Below are 16934 nucleotides of genomic sequence, written 5' to 3'. Positions count from 1 at the left end.
TGGCATTATTTCTGGGCTCTGTATTCCATTTCAATGGTCTATGTAGGATTTTCTCAATACTACGCTACCAAAACAAAAGGCGAAGACAAGATGGGTGCCAAACTAATACGTAGCAGAAACTTTCCCCAATAGCCTTGTTTTCAATATTTCTTTAAAGTGGTAATTTGTTATACTTTTGTATTTGTTGTACTTTGGGTGGTCTTGCTTTATTTATTTTTTTGTTTTCCTATTAAACTGATGCAGCTATGTAAATGAGCTCGTGTCACCATAAGGATATAATCTCATGTATTCCTAAAGTCATGGCACCTGTAGATCCAAGTGTTGTTCTATACCTGCTCCCCTGATCTACTTTCTGGGTTAATGTAACTTAATTTATATCAAGAAGGTTTTGAATGTGGAAAGCTAAATGTACGCAGGGTGTGGGGAGGCAGTGAAGTTTTTAAATTGACAAGTTGTCAATTCACTTTTTTCTATGAGTTTTTACAAGTACATAGATTCTTGTAACCAAAACAGAACAATTTCAACGTTCCAAAGAATCCCACCTGCTGTACCTTTATTAAGACTCATCCCCATCACATACCCGTGGCAACCAGTGATCTGTTTTCCAGAATATCTTATCAATGTGATTATATGGTATGTAATCTTTTGAGTTCTTTCACTTAGTATGATGCATTTGAGATTCATCCAAGTTGTTATGTGTATCAATAGTGCATAGCTTTTAATTGCTGAGTGGTATCTCTTGTGTGTATACAGCACAGTTTATCTATTCACCCACTGAAGGACAATTGGGTTTTTCCAGTTTTTGGTGATCATGAAATATTGCTATAAACATTTGAGTACAGATTTTTATGTTAACATAAGTTTTTATTTCTCTAAATACAAAAAAAAAAAATGAAATGGCTGGGACATAGGTGAACGTATGTTTTGCTTTTTAGGGAAGCACTTATGTTTTCCAGAGTAGCTGTATAATTTTGCATTTCTACCAGGACTATCTGAGAGTTCCAGTTACTCCACATTCTCATCAGCACTTAATATTGTCAGTCTTGTTTTATTAATTTTAGCCATGTTAGTGTATATGCTGGTGTGTCATTGTGTTTTTATTTTTTACTTACCTAATGACTAATGATGTTGAGCATCTTTTCATGTGGTTATTTGTTATCAGTATACTTTTGCTGAAGTGTCTATTTAAACCGTTTGCCGTTTAAAAATTGAGTTGTTTTCCTATTGTTGAGTTTTGAGGGTTAGATATATGATTTGCAAATACTTTCTCCTAGTCTGTGACTGATGTTATGTTTTGTTGTCATTGTTTTGAGACAGGGTCTGGCTCTGTCGCCCAGTGACAGTGCAGTGTGTCCTCAGCTCACTGCAACCTCTGCCTCCCAGGTTCAAGCCATCCTCCTCCCTCAGCCTCCCAAGTAGCTGGGACTACAGGTGCATGCCACCATGCCCAGCTAATTTTTGTATTTTTTTGTAGAGATGGGGTTTCACCAAGTTGCTCAGGCTGGTCTTGAACTCCTGAGCTCAAGTGATCTGCCCACCTCAGCTGCCCAAAGTGCTGGGATTACAGGTGTGAGCCACCATGCCCAGCCAATGTTTTTATTTCCTTAACCATATTCTTCACAAAGAAAATTTTAAAATTTTGATGGAGTTTAATTTATCAATACTTTATGTTATGGATTGTACTTCTAGTGTCATATCTAGAATTCTTTGGCTAACCCAAGGTCAAGATATTTTTCTATCCCTGCTTCTATGAGTATTATAGTTTTACATTTTACCTTTAGGTCTATTACACATATAAAGTTAATTTTTATATAAATTGCTTTTAATTCTTGACTTTTCAAAATGATTGGTTGTTTTAATTATTTGACTTTCTTTTTGAATGAAAATGACTTTATAAAACTAATACATGTTTATTATACAAGATACAAAGAAGAAAGCTAATATTCACTCTCAAACATCACCATACAGAAACGACTATCTCTAACTCTTGATGAACATCATTTCGGAAATCTCTCTCATATACATATTCATACATGCATACAGATAGAGCTTGGAAAAAAAGGTAAGTATGTGAAAGACAAGTAGGTAGCTTTCATTTTATTGGGAATATTGTCTTCTTAAGAAACACCTGGCCGGGTGCAGTGGCTCACATCTGTAATCCCAGCACTTTAGGAGGCTGAGGCAGGTGTATAACAAGGTCAGGAGATCAACATCCTGTCCAACATGGTGAAACCTCGTCTCTACTAAAATACAAAAAATTAGCCATGCATGGTGGTGTGTGCCTGTAGTCCCAGCTACTCGGGAAGCTGAGGCAGGGGAATCGCTTGAACCTCGGAGGCAGAGGTTGCAGTGAGCTGAGATTGCACCACTGCACTCCAGCTTGGTGACAGAGCGAGACTCCATCTCAAAAAAAAAAAAAAGAAAAGAAAAGAAAAGAAACACCTATGATATATGTTGGGTTTCCTTATCTACCAACTTCCTCATGATTATGTCTATTTTTTAAAAAACTTTATTCCATTTTGTCTTATGTGATTTCCTTAATTCTGACCGTAAGGACTCTGGCTGTATTTTCATTCATTTTGAAATGTTATTTGCTGTTTCTGATGTGAAGTAGATCTCTGTAATCTTCTCTCTCTCTCTTTTGCTTTTGTTTGTTTTCTTGACTTTTGCCAGATTATTATTTCATTTTTTTATAAGCTCTTCTCCATACCTTTATGTCTGTTCTCCAAATTCTTCAGAAAGAGAGATCATGTCATCTATAATTTAATGAAATCTGTGGGAAATTATTTGTCTGAATCCTTCCATTGTTTGTGTGGGTAATTCCTCTTGAAATTTGTTTTTCATCTGCTTTTTGTTTATGTTCCTCTTCTTATATTCTCCAACCCCAACCCTTTGCTAAGGTCCTGTGCAATTTCTAGGAGATTGGTTCTCATCTTTACATGGAATGGGTTATTTGTTGAAGAAAAGTGTGGGGAGAGGAGATAGAAGAGTGAGCTAAGATAGTTTACAGCTTCAACTGAAGCCAATAGTGGCAAACAGCCTCTCAGCAAATCTGTTATTTTACCTGCCCAGTGTCCCTGTCTTCCATTTGTCTTCAGCTTTCAAGAGATTTATAAGGCTTACAGCAGGGATACTAAAGTCACAGGTTCTCTGTATTACGATCGTATGACCCTCATTTAAGCCCCTTCTCCATAACCAATTCCCCTCCGGGTCAGAGTCCGGATAATAGTAATAATGGTGATGCTGCAGCTTCTCCATCTCCTGCCCCCACAAAAAAGACTAGTTGATAAGTCAGCACCATTTATTGAACAACCAGTCTTTCAAATGTTGATTCAAAATGGTACCCTTATAGTAAATTCACATCTATGTTTTGATTTCTCTCTGGACTCTCCATTTTGTGCCAATTATCAGTCTACTGTGTCAGTAGTGTACTGGTTTATTTACTATAGCTTAATAATATGTTTTATTATCAGGTGGAGCTAATTCATTATCATTCTGCTTATCTAGAATTTTACTGCCTATATGCACAAATATGTTTTCCAGATTAACATTATAATCACTTTCTAAGCCATTGGTAGGATTGGTATCACAATTAATGTATACACCTATTTAATGATAATTACCGACTTTATAAAATTAGGTTTATTTTGTTTATAGCTAAACATTAGTTGTATCTTCATTTATTTTAGTCTTTTTGCTCCTCAGTAGAGGTTTATAGGTTCTAAACACTTTTTCTTAAATGCATTTCTGGGCATTTCTGCTTTTACCGCTATTGTAAATGTGAACTTTTTCCTCTACTATTTTTAACTCATTTTTCATACAGGAAAAATCTGTTTTTATATTTCAGTTTTCTAACTGTCATTTACCGTTTGTTGTTTCCATTAAATTGTTTGGATTTTTTCATATCAATTACAAATAATTATAATTTTCCCTCCTCTTCCCAATTTCACATCTTGTATTTATTTCTTCTGGCTGTTTATATCAGTCAATAACTGCGCAACAGTGTTAAATAATATTGGTGTTACAGTATACCCTGACTTTATTCCTGATGTTGATAGAAATTATTCTAAAGTTTTAACATTAAGCATGATGCTGACTTTTAGTCTGAGGACATCTAAGTGTATTAACATGGTAATTAGATTAACATATTTCCTAATTTTAAATCACTCTTGCATTTCTGGTATGAATTTTACTTGGTATTGCCAAAAATATGCTACTAAGTTCTACTTGCTAGCATTTTATTTAAGATTTTTGCTTTCTTATTCAAAAGTGAAATTAGGTCAGGTGCGGTGGTTCATGCCTGTAATCCCAGCACTTTGGGAGGCCAAGGTGGTGGATCGCTCCAGGCCAGGAGTTTGAGACCAGTCTGGGCAACATGGTGAAACCCCATCTTTACCAAAAATACAAAAATTAGCCAGTCTCATAACCTGGTCTCAAAATAAATAAATAAATAGATAGATTAAAATTTATTTTGAGAAATGAAATTAATCTGTAGTAGTTTTCGTGTCTTGTCAAGTTTTACGATCAATTTTCGTGTATCTGCATGTGTATATTTACATATACATATATACATACATAAATGTATCCATTAAGATTTATATAATATACATCTTGATTTTTTCATGTAACATGTTTTAAAGATATTCTTATGACAGCATATGTTTTTAAGCATAGATGAATCATACTTTTTATTTATGTATTTTTTCTTCAACTTTTATTTTACGTTCCAGGGTACATGTACAGGATGTGCAGGTTTGTTACACAGGTAAATATGTGCCATGGTGGTTTGCTGCACAGATCAACCCATCACCTAGGTATTAAGCCCAGCATCCACTAGCTATCCTTCCTGATGCTCTGCCTCCCACCCCTACCCTCTCCCGTCAGGCCGCAGTGTGTGTTGTTCCCTGCGATGTGTCCAGGTGTTCTCACCATCAATTGTTTAACTTGTTTTGTTACAAAGACTCCTGAGATTTTCTTTCTTTTTTATGCACTGGACTCGTTGAACTTCAGAATTGTTTGTTCCTCAGAGGTCTGAAAGAGTTTATATGAGAAACTATTTGTGTATGTGTGCATATGCATGTATATGTAAGTATAATTTCTTTTACAACTTTCTCAATATCTTCCATGATTATTAATGTCTTTAGTCAATTTTGATAACGTATTTCTAGAAATAATTTCACACAGCTTTAAAAATACATTAACATAGAGTTATGAAAAATTTTAAATAATAGTATTTTAACTTTCTACATATTTGTGGTTATTTCCCTGTTTTGTGTATTTGTGCTTCTTTTTGATTGAATTAACTACAGGTTAAGCATCTCTAATCTCTAAATCTGAAGTCTGAAATGTTCCAAAATCCAAACCTTTTCTAACGCTGACCTGTTGCCATGTCAGGAGACCAAAAGCCTGTCGTTGCTTGTTGTTGCTGTTTTTAACAGCTGATCCGGGTATTCTGGGAATGCTACTGTGCTGCTTAATTACCTTGAACACATTATTTTTTCACTGTATTAAGGGTATATCATATGTTTTACTGTTAAGTACTTCTGTGTGAATAAATAGAAGAAAATGCTTATTGGTAGCATATAAATTCAAAGTCAGGAAAGATAGTGACGCAAAACAATCACAGATTGTCCACATGGGTGGCTGATATGGTGACACCTTTGCTTTCTGATGGTTCAGTGTACACAAACTTGTTTCATACACAAAATTTTAAAAATATTGTGTAAAACTACTTCAAGGCTATGTGTATAAGGTCTATATGAAACATAAATGAATTCCATGTTTAGACTTGGGTCACATCCCAAAGAGATCTCATTATGTATATGCAGATATTCCAAAATCTGAAAAAGTCTAAAGTCCAAAACACCTCTGGTCCCAAGCATTTCATATAAGGGATACTCAACATATAGTAATGTATCTATTTTATTTTAGCCTTTTCATCAGTTGGGCAGTTAATAAATTGTTCTTAATTAAATTATATTTGTATTATTAATTTCTTCTTTCTGCTTTTCTTGGGATAATTTTGTTTTTTTTTCTTGTTTAGTTGGATGCATGAATCAATTAAATTATTGTAATTGTTTCTTGTCTAATGTTTAATGTGTAGCTGAGCTAGGGAGCACTGCATACACACATGCTACTCTGTGTCATATCACAAGGTCCCTTGAGATTTGGTTTCAGCCATGTGAGTTGCTCTAGCCCATTTGTTGTGAGCAGAAGTGATATGTTTTTTGTCTGAACTGAGAGGGTTAAGAGCCGGTATGTTTTCTCCCTCCTCTTTCTTCTGTTTTTACCACAGCCCTATAGGCCATGAGTTCCAGATGGCACAGCTCCTCCATCAGCCTACATTTCTAATGACTGTTGGAAATAGGCATGGACACTGAACTCAGGAAATAACCTTTAATGTGTTAAGCCACTGTGATTTCAGAGTTTGCCTCTGGTGCCAACTATTAGTTACTTGTCTAACAGTGTGTTCAAGGCTATGACTCTTCCTCTGAGTAGAGCTTTAGACATATCCAAAGTTTTGATATGCAACTGAAATAGTTTGGGGTTTTGTTCCCTCCATATATATATGTATGCTGCAAGGTATATATATATATATATATATATGGAGGGAACAAACCCCAAACTATATGTGTGTATATATATACACATATCAACAGCCCGCCAAATACATATATATACGTATGTATGTATTTCCCCCCACACCTGCTTCCTGAGCTGGCAAGTAGGGCTGGGTTGGGGCACCAGCTTCCTGAAACCACCTGAAGGGAGTAAGCGGAATCCAAGCTAATCTATAGGAAAGCCTCAAGCCAAGAACCAGAGAGATGGATTGCGAATGTGAAGACCAAAGAGGAAGAAGCAGCTTTGTGAAGGATGTGTGTGTGTGTGTGTGTGTGTGTATTCCTTTTGTTCATTCTCACAGCTGCAGGGTACATCTGCTTAGCCCAGCTTTTGAAATTTCAGTCTGGCCACAACTCCAGGCCCTCCCACCCTACTTAAGTCAGTCTATAAATGCAAACTGCAGCTATCTGCCAGCACCCTCGTAGGCCTGCTGCATTTATTCCTCACTTGCTTCTTCTCAAATGCCATGCCCCATTAGGTTACCAATTCCTGGCTCCATCTCTTCTTCACAAATCTGTTTCTTCTCCTTTGGTCTTGGTATTTGCAATCCAAGTTTTTTGGCTTGAGGCTTTCCTGTAGACTATCTTAGATGCTTCTTACTCCCTTCAGATGGTTTCAGGCAGCTGATGCCCTAACCCAGCCCTACTTGCCAGCTCAGGAAGGGGCTGTGAGGAAAATGTCATCCTTGGGTTTCCCTGCAGAGCTCCACCCTCTCTCATTCCTCCTCTGTCTCGTGCTCCCTCTGTCGAAGGTCAGATGCACATGCTGCACTGAGTGGGTGCTCTGGGGCCTAAGTGGCCTCAGCTTTCAGCTTGGCATATGGGAATTTTGCAGCCTGTTGGGAGGCCCCAGGGAGGATGGAGACATAGTGCTGCCACCACTGCCACTTTCAGAGCCTCAGAACAATCTGGGCCTTTTCCATAAAAGGGAATGTGGGAATACATATGATTTATAATGTAAACAATATACATTGACAGGATGTGAATGAATAAAAGATGAGTAAATAAAAGCACAAGAATAAATACACATCCTAGGTGGAAGCATCACAGCAGGACAGGGCAGCCAGTGGCTACTGCCTCAGCCTCCCTCCTCACTGAAAGCCTGGGCAGCCACCCTGCCCAATCCCTGCACCCTAACCTTGAAGCCCCCCTGACTTCAGCAGATCCTACATTAGGAGCTGATCTCTTCACACTGGGGCAGTTTGGTGCACAGAAAAAGCACAGGGCAGATACTAACCAGCATTGTAACTTCACACAGATCAGTATCCCTCCCTCCTGCTATCCTCCCTGGTTTCCCCATCTGTAAGTGAAGGGATTAGACTAGATGTCCTCTAAGTCCTTCAGGAATGTCCTTTCATAGTCCGTCTTACCAGAAGGATCAGTGTGATGCACCCTATTTCTGAGCCTCAGTTTTCTCATCCATAAAGTGGGGGTTCTGATGGGAGGGTCACAAAGGGCTTGATATGGTTTGGTTGTGTCCCCACCCAAATCTTACCTTGAATTGCAATAATCCCCATGTGTCCAGGGCAGGGCCAGGTGGAGATAATTGAATCATGTGGGTGGATCCCCCATACTGTTCTCATGCTAGTGAATAAATCTCATGAGATCTGATGGTTTTATAAATGGGAGTTCCCCAGCACAATCTCTCCTTGCCTGCTGCCATGTGAGATGTGACTTTGGTCCTCATTTGCTTTCCACCATGATTGTGAGGCCTCCCCAGCCAAGCTGAATTGTGAGTCAATTAAGCCTCTTTTCTTTATCAATTACCCAGTCTCAGGTATGTCCCTATTAGCAGCATGAAAACACACTAATACAGGGCTCTTCCACCTCTGATGCTCTGCTAGGTGGCTCTGACTCCCTGACTTGCTACCAGAGTTTGCAGCAGAGGCACGCGCACACACACACATTCTCCTCCAGGCTTCAGGGCAGCTGTGGAATGGGCTTGGTTTCTGGGCCTGCAGCCCTTGGGCAGATTGGCAGCAGCGCTTCCATGTAACCTTCCTTCCAGACCTCCAACAGGTTGGACCCTGTGCCCTCTCTCTCCTGGTCCACACATGACAGAAGGCATAGGTATCATCTCCTGTCCCGAGGGCCCACATGCCCCAAAGCCCTCCTACTGCAGCCCTCAGCAACTGTGTGGTGAACCCCTGTTCTATACCTGCACCTCTGTGCTTGGAACTGAATCTGCCCTCAGGAAGCAACTGTCTAAGGTGGAGAGTTGGGGAAGAGGAACCCAAGAGAGAGAGAAATTGGTATCCTTAGGAGATGTGAGAGAGAGCATAGGGGACCCAAGGAAGCAGAAGGCAGGCAGGCCAACAGGGAGGCTGGTGGATCTTCTGGAACTAGTAGGAGACGGTTTTTTCTAGGGACACGACTTCTGGCTTGAGCCTGAACTTAGAATGTAGCCTCTGGGTCGCTCCTCCATCCTCCCAGCAGATGGCAGTGTGCGTATGGGAACCAAGGTGAAAACGCCTGGGATCACCAGCAGACGATTCCGCAGGCTAGAAGACAGGAGGGAAATCATTGTCCTTCTTGCCAAAGAGCTGGATGATCAGATAAAGGGTCATCTATCCTCCTGAAGAATCACCCACTACCCTCATGAGCTGCTAAGGGGAGGTTTCTCCAGGAGTGCTGGGGCAATGTTGTCCCTTCTCCTTCCGGGGGTTGGGCCTACCCCACCCTACTCAGCGCTTAGGCTCCATGTGGGCCTAGGTGGGGGTCAGATTGGCCACAGGCCCTCAGGGCACCCTCCCACTGGAGAAGCCTGCCCCTGTGTAGCCAGCTTCTGCCAGCGGCGTTGCCCCAGCTCTCAGGCTGAAGCAGCTTCTGGGGCAACTCTCCCAAGTCCGTTGCAGTCTGTGTCCAGGGTCCTACAGCAAGGATTGGGTCATAGGGGCTCTGAGCCTGTTCCCAGTAGCCCCTACAGCTCAGCCTCACTGACTTAGTCTGCTTCTCAAGGCAAAACCCTATATGTCCACCACAGTGTCCTGAAGAGGGTACCCAGAGGAGCAAACAGCCTGGGCTCCACCATCCCTGGTCTTGGGCTGGCCTCCTAGCCTGAAATGAGAGCTTCCACAGACACCACCAACTGTCCCCTTCCTGCATGGGATTCAGGATGCCTGGTTTGGCCTGAATCACCAGCACTATTGCAGCAGACAGGACCCCAGACACTATGGCTAGCCCGGCCTGAGAAGAGATGCTGTAGCATCTGCTGCTTTCAGCATGGTCACCAGGCACTGTTCTGCAGGAGGCCTGCAGATGCCCTTTCTCCTTCAGCAGCCTAATAGAGCCTAGGCTGCAGAGTCAGACATGGCTTCTTGTCTCCACTCCACTAGTTACCATCTGCATGGCTCACAGCTAATGATTTCTTCTGTGAGCCCCAGTTTCCTCTTCTGTAAAATGAAAGTTTTAATGGTACCTCCATCATAAGATGGTGGGAGTGTTGGCCAAGCCCCGGTGGATGGAAGCTTCTCTGGTTTCAGTGGACACTGCCTGAGAAATACTCTCAGAAGGAGGGGAAAAGAAAGGGTAGCACATGAGGTGACTGGGTTTGAGGCCTGACTGAGCTCAGACTCCTTATTCTAGAGCAGGTCTCAGGCCAGCTGAGGCAAAGCCTCTGGGACTACAGCTGAGGAAGAACGCTTTCTACCTGCACTGCCAAGATGGGAAACAGAAGGCTAATTATGGTGGGTGTCTCATATTGGTAATTTTCTGGGGGCCTCTGGGGTCACTGGCATCCTGTGGTATCTGGGTTTGGGCTCTATCATTGGCTCTGAGCTGAGCTCTGGGCTCCAGGCTCTGGGTTTGGGTTGGGTTGATCCAAAGAGAATGTTGAAGTTTATATTAAAGGGAATCACAGTTGAGTTCAGCTTGTTAAGTACAAGGTTTGGCACGTGATCAGTGATAAAACAGAATGAATGAATGCACACTATTTTTCACTGACTGCAGTTTTCCTAATAGACCCTCTCTGGAGGCTGGGGCCCTTTTCAAATAGGAAGGAGGCAGGAGATAAGGGTTCCAATTCTTACACTTTCTGTTTCCTGCTTTGGTCAGCCTCTGTGATTTTGGGTCCTCATTTACAAATGGGACAGGGTAACCTCTATAGGGTCTTCCAGCTCTGGGATGACTGGGTCCTAAAGGGAGAGGATTAGCAAGGCCTGAGAGCAGAGAGATTCCTTCCCGAGGTGGGAGAGAGGCCTTCATGGGTGGTGGCGACTTCCTAGATATGAGTATACACTGGGTTTTGGAAGAATGTTGTCCAGGGAGAGAGGCATTGTGGGCTGGATCAGCAGTGACAGTAGGTCTGGGTGTTTGTGCCATAGCTGCTTCCTGATGGCACATTTTCCTTTGCTCTGCAGCCCCACACCCTGCTGACCCTGGCAGTCATTTCCCCTAGGTGTGTCTAACCAAGACCTGGGGCAGAGGTGGAGACTGTTGAAAAGAAGGTTCATAAACGGGTAGTGATAGGATTTGGGTCTGGGTCCATAAATGGGTCGTGGGTCTTGGGAGATTAGCTTCCGATTAACTTGGGGGTCATTAGTATACAAGGAACAGAGCATCACTGGGGTCAACCCAAGCAAGGGAGGCAAATAAGCCAAGAATCTGAGTCTTTTAGAAACCCAGACAGGACCATGATGGTGCAGGGTCTCAAGAGTCTGGGTGGAAGCTAGTTCCAGATCCCTGGTGGCTGGAGGACTTCAGTGACAGGTGCTCATACTCCTCACTGCGGTGCTGTGTCATTAACCCAACTAAGCCATGCCCAGTGTGTCCACTCCTCTGCCAGATATCACTGTTCTTCTCACAACCCTCTGTATTCTCTCTGTGTTTCCAGCTGCTTTTTACTTACAATTTCTCAATTTCAGCTTGCCATAACCTTCCACAGCCCTTCAGGACTCATGCCCCCATACTCTACTATAAGACCTTTCTAGATGCATCTTTGTTTACCTTCTACTCCTACTACTAACTGACTTTCTCCACATTTTATAATCTGGATTTCCAAAAGCAAGAATATGATTTGCCATCACCTGGTCAGGACCAAGTTCTTGTCCAATGAGCTGTGTTGCAGTATAGCATAGTACAGCATTGCTGCCTAGAGAGGGCAAAAGAAGACTCTTTGATGGCATGCAAGGAGGCTGCTTGCAGTTGAGCAAGTTGTGCCCTGCACAAGGGTAACTGACTGAGGGGGAAAGTAGTAGCTGTGTCCTATCGGCACTACCTGGCAAGTCATGAATCTGTATGTGGGGCTGCATCAACCCAGAAGAAAGGAGAAAGGAGTGCCTTTGTCAGAAGAGAAGTGGCCCTGTGATGTGTCAGATACTATGATTAGCGTATGATCTTTTTGTTACATAGGACAATGCATTTCTTATCTCTTTTTCATTTCACCCTGTGTCTGGTAGTTTTTGCTGCATAACAAACTAACCCTCCCTTAAATTAGTGGCTTAAAGTAATAACCATCTATTATTGCTTATGAGTCCACGGACTGGCTCGGTGGTTCTGCTAATTTGAGTCTGGTTTCGTTGCTCCAGGCTAAGCTTCTTTATGTGTGTGCCTTTAGCTGGAGGCTCAGCTAGGGGCTGGATGATCTAGGGTGGCATCACTCACACAGCTGACAGCTCTGCTTCTGGAAGTTGACTGGATGTCACTTGGAGGTACAGGGGTAACAGGGCTATATGTCTGTCATCAATTAGCAAACTAGCCTGGACTTGGTCACAGGACAGCTCAAGGTTCAAGGAAAGCAAATGGAAGCAGGTAAGGCCTCTTTTGGTGTAGGTTTAGAATTTGAAGTGTCTCTTCTGCCATATTCTTTCAGCCATTCACAAAAACTACCCGAGATTCAAGGGATAGGAAAAAGACTCTTGATGGGATATATTTCAAGTCACATCACAGAAGGGAAAGTAGAAGAAGAATAACTTACAGCCATTTTTTTTTTTTTTTTTTTTTTTTTTGAGACGGAGTCTCGCTCTATCGCCCGGGCTGGAGTACAGTGGCCGGATCTCAGCTCACTGCAAGCTCCGCCTCCCGGGTTTACGCCATTCTCCTGCCTCAGCCTCCCGAGTAGCTGGGACTACAGGTGCCCGCCACCTCGCCCGGCTAGTTTTTTGTATTTTTTTAGTAGAGACGGGGTTTCACCGTGTTAGCCAGGATGGTCTCGATCTCCTGACCTCGTGATCCGCTCGTCTCGGCCTCCCAAAGTGCTGGGATTACAAGCCATTTTTGTAATTTATCACACACCACCAACTCTGCCATGATGCTCCATCTGCCAGGGAGGTGACCAGAGAGGGGACCTAAGCACAGCCCACAGGAACTCATGAGAACAGAAGTTCATGGGGGTGCTCCTAAGCCTTGTATACATATCCAATAGTCTTAGATGTGGATTCAACTGGGTGTGTGTTGGGAGAAAGAAAACATGGAACTTCTTTTTCACTAAGAGCCCCTATCTTTGCTCTTACAATTTATATAACTTGAAGTTATCATAGTTGCCAATGCCTTCCTGAAACTTATGCCCCAAGAACACTTTCTTAGCCATCATGGGTGTAGGGATAGGGAGAGGAGGGATATGCAGTTGAAGGAATAAAGATGAGAAACTGGGAGGTCCGGGTTTTGAGTGGGCCAGAGATATCCCCATAGATCTCTTAGCTGTCCTTGCCTATAGGCACAAAGTTGACCTTGTTCTTACCCAAACTACTTTGCTTGTGAAGCCTTATTCTCCAGTATTTCATATGACCAAAGTCTCCTATTTTTGAAATACTCACAATTCCTTACCCCTGCTTCTACTGTTCTTGTCCTTATTGTGGCAGCTACTCAAGTCTTCCTTTTTCTAGAACTCCTTCAGACTTCTCCTGGCTTTAGTTCCTCTCTATCCTTCCACTGATCCATTACATCTACCTCTGTCTTGTCAACACACTCAGTTCCATTGACCTCTGTTTCCCCACTGCCATTGTCAGTGATTTCCCAATCCTGCATCAATCCAAGTGCCATCTTTCCTGTCCTTGCACACAGGGAGCTGAGTGGTCCTGGGCCAATTACCCAAATACAAGAACGAGAACCCTACAAATTATGATCTCCTTTCTGCCAGGCCCTCCATAGTTCCCACCCATCCCTCTGTCAATACCCAGCATCCCTGTCTCCTGCTTTCCACAGAAGCTATTTCAGAATTTCTTTCCTCTCCCTTAACCTCCTGCGGCACCACCTGCCACTTCAATCATGATAAAAAAAAAAAAAAACCCTAAGGAATAGAGACCTTCATATGGAAACTCCTTTGATGCCCTTCTCTATCAATAACAACTTGCAACCTCTTCCTGACTACTGGCTCTAACTCTAAATAGTCATCAAACTGCAGCTTCCCCTTCCTCTCCTAGGTGAGCCACTTCAAAGTTATGCCCATACCAATGGTCTATTTAGGTTTAGTTTAGAGGAGGGCAAAACCACATGGCTGATATGGGGGACTGGGTGCCTTGTGGGGTCTCCCATCAAAGACAAGACAGGGGCAACCTTACTCCTACCCCATTTTAGGAAAAATTCGACGCTCATGCACCTGAAACACCCAGAACAAGGTCCAAAGGATAGTGGCAGAATCAGTTTGAGTTTTGGGGGCAAAAGTTGAGCCACATGAGGTGGTATCATAGGAAAAAGCAGATGAAGAAAGAACAAAGAAGAATGGATCTAGGAGATTTCTCTGAGCAGCCTTGGAACACTCAGATAGTCTTCCTTGGCCTTTGAGTGTCAAAAAGGATAAAGGGAATACTGACTTAGTGTGTGGGAAATGGAGGCCACCAGCTCCCTTCATAGGTAGGGTGAGTCCAGGTTTTCCCTGGATTTTCCCAGAGGAAATGAGGATGTTTCTGAGAAGAGAGGAGGTAGGTAAGGCCCTCCTTACCTACCTCCCTTTGGGTAACCACACTGCACACTGTAATGATAATAGCAGTCCATGGTGATAGGAGTATACAGAAGACTTGGTGAAGTTGGAGACTGCAGATTACAGGCTCTCTCCTTGAGGAACAGAGAGATAGGTGAATGAGTGCAAAAAGGGGAGCAGCTGGTTCCTGGAGAAGGGCAAGTGATGGCCTGTCTCTCTCCTGGACACCTGCACTGAACTCTCCTTGGTATGGAAGTTCTGCCTTCTCTTTTTGGTGTGACAGCCAGACTGAGGGTGAGAGGGAAGAAGAGCCAGAGACTGATGGGATGTCTTCCCTATCCAGGGTGTCCTGCAGCACAGTTGTTGGCACACAGTAGGGTCTCAGTTAATATTTGTTGAATGAATGGTAAATGATTCTGGATACTCTGGCCATGTCTGGAAGGTAATTTTTCCTTTTGTTGCTTTCTTCCATCCAGATGAGGCTGTTGGCACCCAGGCTTTATGAAGACTATGCTGTCTGAGCAGACCCCAGTGGCCAGATGAGTTCTAACTTGTTAATACCATACCAGATTAATTATGGCAGAGTCAGAGTTCTCCTCCACCCCATTCCAGGAGGTGGTATGCTGTTATGGAAGGAATTAGGGACTAGGAATTAATAAGGACTGATGTTCTGGTTCCTTCAACATCATGGACTTGTTGAATAAATTTGGAAAAGTCACCTACCCTTAAGACTTCAGTGCCCTCCAGCGATGATAATAGAGTTATCTGCCCCTATAGAGTTATGGCAAGATTAAATTAGCTAACAAATTGGAAGAACTTTGCAAATCATAAAACATGGTGCATAGGAGTAGAACTGTAATGATAATGATGCAAAGTATAGCACCCAAGATAAGATAACATCTTACCGAGGCAAAATATGCAAGCTCTTTGAGGGTAGAACCTGTGGGTGATTCTTCTCTGTAGCCTCACAGGGCTTAGTAAGGCATCACATAGATGCTGAGTAAGTCATTGAATAGAACTGAATTTCCTTCTTTGGAGGTCCTTAGTAGTGACCCAGATCTGGAGGTTTCAGGTCCAATTAAGGTAAAGCTCTCCATCATTTGCCATTCTCCAGGAACCAGCTGCTCCTCCGTTTGCACTCATTCACCTATCCCTCGCTTCCTCAAGGAGCGAGCCTGGAATCTGCAGTCTCCAACTTCACCAAGTCTCCTGTATACTCCTATCACCATGGACTGCTATTATCATTACTGTGTGCAGTGTGGCTACCCAAAAGGAGGCAGATGCACAGCATCAGCATCTGCTAATCGATCACTCCCTTTTGGAAACTCTACTTGATGCAAAACTGAAGGCAACAGTTAGGCTAACCACATCTATTTCTTGTTATTGGGAGTTATTCATGAGGGCAGCTATTATTATTGTGCATCTATGTGTCATTTTATAGGTTTCAATTTCTTAGTTGTTTTTGACCAAAAATTCATGAATACATTAAATTACATTCCAGCCCACTGGTTCATACCTCCAGTGGGATCATGGTGTGTCCTCTGGAGTGCCCACCACTGCCCACATACCTTTTCCTCCCTCCACCGCTGGCCACTGAGGATGCTTAACCTCAGTCCCCTGGACACTGTTAGAAGGTGATGTTAAAGGAAGGGAAGCAGTTGTGGATTTAGTTAGCTATGAGAGGGCAGATTTGACCTGGGCTCAAAGAGAAAGGACTCCAAATGCTCAGGAAGTGAGGGATGTGTCACAGAGACTCTGATGCTAGTGGACATTTTATAGCCTGTTTGCAGCTGGACTGGGTGGAAGTGGGAATCCAGATTCAGAAGGGCTCTACCTCTCCCACCTGACAACAGTGGCTCATGGCATGACGGTTCTGCTCTCCATCTTCTCCCTTGTTCTACTCCTCCAAATGACCTCCCATCCTGGATCAATCTCCCCTTTCCCCCTACACTCCTCCAGCCATGCCTGGCCCTCGCCCCAATAGATCAATCTCCCCTTTCCCCCTACACTCCTCTGGCCATGCCTGCCCCTTGCTCCCGGTAAATCAATCTCCTCTTTCCCCTTACACTGTTACAGCCATGCCTGCCCCTCGGCCCCAATATTTGTCTCAGGGAATGAGCCTGGTGTGAGGGGTCCAGACTGGAAGAGAATGTGAGGAGCCTCAGGCCAGGAATGTCTGTGGCTCAGCAGTATCTAGTCAGCCTGTTCCTGTACATCATTCTGATATTGCAGCCTCAATCCTTTATTCATCTATGTATTTAGTAAACATTAATTGAGCACACAAAATGTACCAGGTTCAGTTTAACCATGTTCACTAAAATGTGTGAAGTGCTTATGGGAACTTTTTGTAAAAGGTAAACTATCAGGGCTACATGCCTGTGAAGTCAGTGCTTGGTCTTCAAAAGATGGCAACTGGCTCCACTTGCTTGCTCTGTAATTGGGTTAAGTTACTTAATTTC

The 16934-nt window shown here is 43.0% G+C and overlaps 1 long non-coding RNA gene across 2 annotated transcripts; it reads left to right on the top strand.

Moving 5' to 3' along the window:
* The first annotated feature begins 272 nt into the window (after nucleotides 1-272).
* Nucleotides 273-15441, top strand: LOC117080161. 2 transcript variants are annotated; one of them, XR_004435736.1, is made up of 3 exons: nucleotides 273-633; nucleotides 10206-10306; nucleotides 14952-15441. It is a non-coding gene; the product is annotated as an uncharacterized LOC117080161 (long non-coding RNA). The 2 variants fall into 2 exon arrangements; XR_004435737.1 differs by lacking the exon at nucleotides 14952-15441 and adding an exon at nucleotides 12146-12361.
* Nucleotides 15442-16934: the final 1493 nt, after the last annotated feature.

The sequence above is a fragment of the Trachypithecus francoisi genome, unplaced genomic scaffold (genome assembly GCF_009764315.1).
Source record: "Trachypithecus francoisi isolate TF-2019V2 unplaced genomic scaffold, Tfra_2.0 Lachesis_group8, whole genome shotgun sequence".
In the NCBI taxonomy this organism is placed as follows: Eukaryota; Metazoa; Chordata; class Mammalia; order Primates; family Cercopithecidae; genus Trachypithecus; species Trachypithecus francoisi.
Note: the sequence above shows the minus strand (reverse complement) of the source record. Positions and strands in the feature narration are given on the sequence as shown.